General features: G+C 40.9%; 1 long non-coding RNA gene across 1 annotated transcript in view; it reads right to left on the bottom strand.

The window, feature by feature from the left end:
* Positions 1-8802, bottom strand: part of LOC116686031 (uncharacterized) — a 15872-nt gene that overhangs the window by 6555 nt on the left and 515 nt on the right. The window contains exon 2 of the long non-coding RNA XR_004331131.1: positions 3825-3829. This is a non-coding gene — a long non-coding RNA (uncharacterized LOC116686031). The remainder of the gene's footprint in view (positions 1-3824; positions 3830-8802) is intronic.

Below are 8802 nucleotides of genomic sequence, written 5' to 3'. Positions count from 1 at the left end.
TTTGGGTTTCTTTCAAACAAATTTTCCAAAAAACTAACGTGGATGATTCCCTACAACGCTTCTCACGAGTTAAATAAATACTCAGTTCACTACTTTCATTGAATTTGGGTGTTTTTTGTCAATTTTATGGCATTTAGAGAAAAAAACAATTGGTAAAAAAACTTTTAAAAAAGTGTTTCAAAAGAGAGAAAAATGTCATTAAAAATGACTAAAATGTGAACAAATGTCCAATAAAGTGACAGAAATGTGAAAAAATGTTGAAAAAAAAGTAACAAAAATTTCAAAAAGTGACAAAAAAGTGACAAATGAAAAAAAAAGCTTTCATATTTTTGGGGAAAAACCCACGGAAATTTTAAAAGGCTCAGAAAAAGTCGACAAATCTTGAAAAATTGGCAAAATCAGTGGGGGAAAGCCACAATAGGGCAACCACAACCTTGACAAAGGGATTTTCAGTGTAAATTTTGACTCAGAAAAACAAAAATTTCCGGGTTGGCGAAGACAACACGAGGGTCAAAGCTTACCAAAGCAACTTTTAAATTGCATAAGCCCGTTCTGAACTTTCAATGCACTTTTAAGAGCAGTCCCTGCGCCAGATTAAAAGGTGGTCACTAAAATTAACCATGGCCAGTCACAGGAACTTTGGGAACAAACTGCCCTTTCATCAGAGATATTCCTGATGTTTCCATAAGAGATGGAAAAGACGACTTTTCAAAATGATCAGGTTGGTCTTCTTATGAACCATTTGTGCATGTAGCTATGAAAAGCAATGTGCTGAAATTGCATGTTTTCCACTTATTTATTACTGTATGCACCACGTTGACTGATGATGCTAAGATCCACGTGGGGTGGAGGCCAGGTTGGATGGGTCCTAAACGCTGGGAAGAAGCTTGTGTCTTAGAAGTAAAGGGGAAACCACAAGACTTTCAGGAAACAGGTGTTTGTGTCCTGGGTGTACACCTTAAGTGGGACCGGTGTTTTAACCCCAACCACTAGTCATTTTGGTGCCTTAACTGTCGTCGCGGCACAAAAAAAAGCTACTTTACTGTCACATACACATACATGTAGCAAAATTCATTCTCTGCATTTAACCCATCCCTCAAGGGAGCACTCTCTGGGGACCAACTCCAGATCTGAGCTAGTCTTGATCAAGGGCACTGACTAGAGAACCTAGTACATGTTTTTGATGGGGGGGGGGAAACGGAGCACCAGGTGGAAGCTCACGCAAACTTGGGGAGAACATACAAACCACACAGAAAGGCCCGGAGCGACCTGGAGTCGAACCCAGAACCTTTCTTGCTGTGATGCCCCATGTTGTCCCAGTCCCCTTTGTCCCTTTGTCCCCTAAATTCAACTGCAACGGACGCTAAAACGACCATGACCTCAGGGTGCTCTGCACCCGGCTCACTGTAACTTTTTTTCTTCTTGTAAAGATGAACTTAACTGTCATGTGACTGGTCGTCACGTGACTGGCCGGCGGACGTTTTGAGGGGATACAAGTACTAATTATGGTGGGGACATCTGCTGCCTACACGCCTGGGTGCTACTGCTAGTCACTGGGATAGCCTGATACCTAATATAACATCTGACTAAACAGCAGTGAAAGAAAAACTTAAAGCTGTTTTTGAACAGACTGCTTATCATTACGAGGTTGTCAGTGCATGCACTCCCAGTGTTTGCTGCCGAAATAGCCGACTCATGGACATATGGACAAAATACTAAAGAAAAATATAGCACTCTCTTGCTGGAATCAAGCCATGTGTTCAGCTGCGCTGTCATGAACAAGGTATAAAAAAAACACTGGATTCATTGCTTCAGTTTGCACGACAGATTGAGACCATCGTACTACGGTAGCAGGGTGTCCAAACACTCGGCAGTGTTTTTCTCAGGCACCTCTCACCTGCTGTCTCTCCCTTGACACCCACTCACTTTCCTGTATCTCCCACTTCTGTCCGTGTTCGCTCTGCCACCTCAGATGATCTCAGCAAAAGGCAGAGAGCACTAGAGAGATTTACAGGAAGGGTTGAGTTGTTACAGTTGGAGGTGCAATTCCAGCAGCAAGACACACAGACCATAGATCTAATCAGCAGAGTCTCACTCCTGACAGTTGCAGAGGCCTCAGACTTTAATATTCCTCAGACAGAAACATTTCTTTAAACCAATCCTAACATGAAGTTAACAACAATACAGTAACGTGAGCTATTTAAATTAGCTGGATACACGGTTAAACCTCATCTGCTCTTACCCGTGTATCACTTAGTCCACAGCAGTCCATTACGTTCCAAAATGTGAAGCATGAGGTCTGTTACTGGAGTCCTACATGTGAAGCTTAGAGAACATCTGTACAAGATCATTTTATGAAGTATATCAAAGTTTTTCCTGTCAGGTCAGGAAGCAACTGCAGTAGCACAACTTCTTTGTGAGAGAGTAACTCTCGTGCTTCTAGTTAAGAGTAACCAGCGTTACATTATGAGAGCAAGTAAAGAGACTGCTTTCTGTTCCCTCCCAGGCTGCATCACTGATGGATTTTAACACTTATTTTTGCCGTTGAAGCTTTAATGACCGCCATGATCGTGAGGGACTCTCGCTCCCTCGTCTAATAGTGAATGCAATAATACACTTTTACGTCAATTTCATCATTTAATGTTATTAGATGACAAATTCTGCTGCCTGCTTTGTAATATCCGACAACAGGGACGTGCACAGTCATTTGGAGCCGCAGTGGCTTTGATATCTAAAAAATAAATAAAAAAAATAAAAAAGGTACCACAAAGCCCAATGTATTGTCATACCTTATTGTGGACACTATATACAATACATATGCCCAAACAGAGAAATACACACACATGCACATGCTTGCATGGGCAAGGGTGAAACACAGATTTGATGATTGGAGGATTTGTTCAAAGGAAGAAATGGCATAAACTATTCATATATTTATAAAGTTCTTGTTTTGCAAATTATTTCTATTATTTCTCATTACCTGTTTTTGTCTGAAATTGGGTCTTTACAGCTAAACATTTCTGTTTTGATGACCTCCTACGGCACTGCCGGATGTTCCGGTGGTATTGTGTCAACAATTAATTTCATTTAATATTGTTATGACGTTTTCTTTTGTTTGTGATGTTTCTTCCCGAGACTTATTTGCAAAGCCGCTGTCCCTCTGTCTCTCTGCACAAGACGATTGGGATTGGTTTAACCCTCGTTGACTTTTGTTGACCCTTTTCAACGTTTTTAAGTTTTTCTTATGTTTTTGTGCTTTTTTTCCAACACTTTTGAAGCTTTTTTCAATGTTTGCTACTTTTTTACGTTTTCAACTCAACATAACACTAACTTATTAACTTCGGTTTTACAGTTATTTTTGTAATTTATGGTCAATACACCTCATTTATTGGAAATTATACCTAATGTTTGAACTAGAAAAGCGAAAATTAGGAATTATTTAGACTAAAATGAAAGGAAAGTAAGTTGATGGATGATCACAGACTGGAATATGTCAACTTTCACTCAATACTATTTCAAAACCACTTCAATTTGTTTTTTCAAATGCTATAAAATTGAATACGACACCCCAAATTAATGAAAGTAGAGATTTGTACTTGACAAAGAGCGTTGTGTGGAATCAATCATGTTATTTTGGGTAGTTAAAAAGAACATTAATATAGGAAAACGGGTCAATTTGACCCGAGGACAACATGAGGGTTAAAGAAACCCAGAGCGTTTTTTTCCCCTTATCCCAGAATGTATGCATTGTGTAGCCAGACCTTATTCCACAGGGCTGTGGAGATAGGCCTGGCAATGAGAGACTAGGTTTTCACCAATTCAACAGAGCCTGGGAACACGGGTAATGTGGCATAGATTTTCAGGAGCTTAAAGAGTGTTGACTTTTCCCCAACAATGCACGCACACTGTTATTTAGGCGTATATATTCAGAGGGGAATTCACATGTAGCTTGTCCTCCTTCTCTTCAAATCCATAAAACTCACAGCATGTGGGAGCATTTTGCACATCTGAGCTTCATTTTCGCCTTGATGGATCAGTCAAGCAGTGACAACAGGATTTTTCTGTCTTCCCTTTTCCATTTAATTGTCTTTAGAGTTCTTGAATGAACTTGGCTTGCACTTTTGGGCATTTTGCCCGTCCAGGGACCTTAATGTCTGCTGTCTCAGCTTGAGAGGTGGTATTTTGGAACATCTCTTTGAATTCTTCTTCAGTCCTTGGTTGTTTCATTCTTCTCAGGATAACACCAACAACTGGAAACGCTGTTTTTCAGTCTGGACTTTGCTGATCAAGGGCATTTTGGACACCGTCTCAGTGAATACAAGTGATGTCATTTCAAAGTTGAGAAAATGTTGTAGCATCTTTGCTTCCATCAGGTCTCAAGCCAGTTCGTGAAATGGTCCCGTGACTTAGATTTATTGATTTGTGTACTGTACATGTCACGATTTTTTTGTTTATGTCGTTAACATGTCCCGATTTTCGAACGTGGCCATTTCCCAAACCCGCCATGACACTGGGCTACTCTGGGGGACGCAACAACGGGGTAATGCAACGCCACATGCCTGTCGGGGACAACAACTAACGCTGGGACACGATCCCCGGTCTCCTGTGTTGTTTGACCCATCCACCCCCCCCAGACCAACCTCCCTTTGCGGATTTTTGGCTTTTCAATACTACTCGCTACCGTTATTGTTTTGTGTTCACAAAACAGGCTTCCCATTGAAATACTTTACTTCAAAATTCGTAATCAACACATGGAAATAATGACATTAACGTGACCTGTACACAGATCGATAGGTTAGATAACGTGACCATTTCACGAACTGCTATGAGACTGAGCTGGATCAGGTGGCCTTTGTCAGATCATCCAGGAAATGGACAATAGCAGGAAACTTTTAGGGTCCTTCATCTCCTTTGGCTCCATTTGGGTGTCTGAGAGTTTCTGTAGCTCAAGAATGCACTGACCTGGATTCATAGCTGTGTTTTCACAAATGGTGATTTGGATGAGTTGGCGGTGATGGTGTACTTTTACAACTAAAGTAAAAAAGTGCCTGCTTGACTTTGCATTTTCCACTAGAAAAAACATCCCAGCAAAGAACGTTAGGTGCTTTGATTTTGCCTTTGGATTTTGGACTCAGGACCTTTGTAGGGCCCACTCATGTTGGGTGTCCCGTCCTAACCCCAACCATGGATGTCTTCTACGTTCAGATGGTTTTCCTTTAGTACTTTCATCACTAACTTTTCAATACCCCCCCCTGTTGTTCTTGTTAAGTTGAATGAAGCACTCCTTTTTGGCCAAGCACACTTCTTTCTGCATGACCCGTTTTACATAAGCAGCCAAAGCTTTTATCAAGTCATTTTGAGATCTGTTGGAAAAGAACGACCTGTTTTTTTTGAACGAGTTTAGCTTTTCCTTGACTGAGGACACTGTCACATAAGTAATTCCACCAGCTCTAGGAAGTTTCCTCTGTTTGAACTTGAGAGGCTTTCATCCCTTGTTTTGCTAATGCCAATTAAACGAGAAATAATCTTTTTCTTTTATCCTTCTTTGGCAGTTTGCGTGTCACGGTCAGCCTTTTGAAAGGCAGTGTCTGTTGCCTCTCTCTTACAGGATTTCCACCTGATCATGCTGAACACACATGCTACCAAGCTAAGCTAAATGTGGGACTCAATGCTGCATACAGTAGGTCCTTGCTTAATTTCCACAGACTTCCACCCAGTCCTGGTCTTTTACTTTCCATCATTCAGAAACAGTTAGCAGCTGGAGCATCATTCTCAAGAGTGGTGTTCATAACAGTGCGCTTAAAAAAACAGCACCCTTGTGGGCTTTGGGGCAATTGCATGATGTCCAGTTGAGTTTCAAAATCAAGACGTCATTGTGTTTTATGTTGTGGTTGTGGACACTGGAAGCAAACTGAAGAATCTTCTATAGCCTCGTCTACCATTTCTGTCTCCAAATCTTTACTTGCTCTCTGATTGTTCCCTCCTGTCTTGATATTCACTCTTTCGTATGGCTGTATAGAACCTTTTTGTCTTATTCCTTTTCATCTCCTTATCTTCTTTTTCTTTTGAAGAGCCTTGGGCATCTTGTGGGTTTGGCTTGTCATCTTTAACACAAGATGAAATTGTAACATATCCCATAATATGTCCCCTGGACATGAACCAACCACTGTCACACTTGAAATAAATTAAGATTTCACTCATCAACACGCAGAGTGTTTCTAATTATGTCCAATTTAATTGTGATGTTAAAAGTGCACCTCTTGTCAATGACTTTATAACTAGTTCCAACTTTTGCAAAAGATATGGAGGGAAAACTACTTCACTTTATTAGCCTACATCTAAAGCTAACACTAGCAAGGATTTGATGAATTGAATCTAATTGATGTATAAGGCAATGATCTGGATGTTCTCATTAACAATTTGTACATAAAGCACTTTAATTTGTATGTATTCCCTGTATTTGTTACTCTATGCATCACATTGACTGTTGCTATATAGGGCCGCGCAGATCCACGTAAAAGCAAGAGGTCAGGGAGGATGGGTGCTTCCAAAAGCACTGAAAATTAGGGCTGTCTATTGCTTAAAGGTGCCCTGCCACACGTATTTCATTACTTTCTAATTAAGTTCTACCATGGACTCTGTAATATTCTTTTGTGGAAAAATTGCCTTGGTTACCTTCAATTCATTCATTCTAGCATGGTATAGAAAGCCTGCATGAACACTGAGCTCGATGTGTGCCAATAGTCATTAATTTTCAACTTGACTCTGATTGGCTAACAGCTAGCCAATGAGAGCCTGGCTAACAGCATCCTTTACCCAGCACAATTGGGCGAGCTTATGAATAGTAATGAGCTCAGGCAACATGACATCAGCTGTTGTGATTGGCCTGATTTCTCCTTTTATTTATTTTCAGTAGCTAGAGCTGACAGAGCAGGTAGCAGTTCATCTTCACATTCACGATGTAACCCAAACACACGTGTAGTTCTTTTAAAAATTATATTTGGATTATAGTTTTTTAAGAAAGGTTTGACCAGGGACTGGGGTTACAAATTGGCCTATTGGCTAAAAACCTTTTATGCAACACATCTACATGTATTGTTATAGCCTTGACTGTAATAATTATGTATGTAATAATGCGTGCTGCATTGTCCCTGGCAAATAAATTGATAATAATAAAAATAATATATGGATCTAACATATTTTAAAAAATGCAAGTAAAAATGAATTTGTGTTGCAGGGCACTTTTTAAAATATTTAATTAAACTGCATGGTTGTCCATAATTAACATGCAAAGCACATTTTTTATCTGTTCTAAATATGTGTTAAAAGTGTTTTTTTGAGACACAATGTACTCCGCTGGTTACTCAATTAAAATCGACAGTGCAAATTATTTTTTTGGGGGGTGGGGTCTTGGGCTGCTTTGTAAAGTTTTAGTTTTAAAATGTGAGTAATAAATCTTTTTACCGAGAATGGGACGTTTCTCTTCGGTTTAAGTGTGTCTGGTGGCAGTAGCTCAGTCTGTAGGGAGTTAGGACCCGGAGGGTTGTTGGTTCAAGTTCCGTTACAGACCAAAGTATGGAAGTGGTTTATAATATGGTGCAATGGAAATTTGTCAATGAACCCAAACTTATGTGTGTTTGTGTACGAAAGCTTAATGACAATAGGCTGATCTGGGGCTATGACAGTGGCAGAGGGCAGTCCTTTGTGCACAACCATTTCTTTGGGGCTCATACTCTGAGGCTGTCAAAAATGTAATCTTTTTCAGGATTTTTTTGTTTTTAACCTCACTAGCTTCTAGTTTCTTTAAAACAGCAATCGGCTCTCATCATTAATAAATGTTCTTTAAGGTCATTGTATTTGTTCAGCCACAAAACAGACAGAGGGAGAAAGTGAGAAGCAGCGGGGGGGAGGGGGGGGTTTGAATGGAGCGATACATGAATAAAGGCTAACAGGCAGGTTGGTGACGGACGGCTCAGACGAGGGGTAATAGGAGCAAATTAAGACAAGGTGAAAGCAAATGACGAAATAGGAAATGATAAAGCCCAATACAAATAACTGTAGTACACACAAACACATGCAGCCAAACAAGTCAGTTAGGTAAAATGTTGGATTAAATCAAATGGTGACATAAAGTTGGATCACTACAAAATAAGATTAAGTTTGGGATGAAAACAGTTTAAAAAGACTTGTATTTTAGCTTGAAACAAGAGCCATTTCATTTTGTACAGACAGTAGATTTTATGCATTTTGCCTCTCAGTGTGAGGAAATATAAGGTCTGAGCAGGATGCTAATCGTTATGCACAACCCAGCCCAGATTATTGTATATGTGGGTGTTGGGCTGAGCAGGGCTGGGCAGTCCCCTGAGCAGATTGTGTGGTAACTGGTAGTGGCTGGCATTAGCAGTGCCAGCAGGGGTGAATTAGAAACAGGATCAGTGGCACGGCTTGGCCTCGGGCAACGCAGGGTTAATGCCGCCTGGCCAGACCTTCCCCTCTCGCTCATTCCGCTTCCCCCATTCTCTTACACTAACACACACACATGCCCACTTTTTTCTCCCTTTCACACTCTGCCCCCCGTCCCCCTCCGTTCCCGAACCCTTCCCGTGTGTGTGTGTGTGTGTGTCACTGATGGAGGCTCTTGGCTGATGTGTCACCAGCGGGCATGCAGATGGATGCAAGTCCACACACCCCAAGGAGAAAGCTTTGGCACTCATAAACACAGACAAACCAGTGCAAAAGCATGCATGCATGCGCGCGCACACACACACACACACACACACACACACACACACACACACACAC

The sequence above is a fragment of the Etheostoma spectabile genome, unplaced genomic scaffold, assembly GCF_008692095.1.
Source record: "Etheostoma spectabile isolate EspeVRDwgs_2016 unplaced genomic scaffold, UIUC_Espe_1.0 scaffold285, whole genome shotgun sequence".
Classification (NCBI taxonomy): Eukaryota; Metazoa; Chordata; class Actinopteri; order Perciformes; family Percidae; genus Etheostoma; species Etheostoma spectabile.
This window is presented reverse-complemented; position numbering and strand designations above follow the sequence as displayed.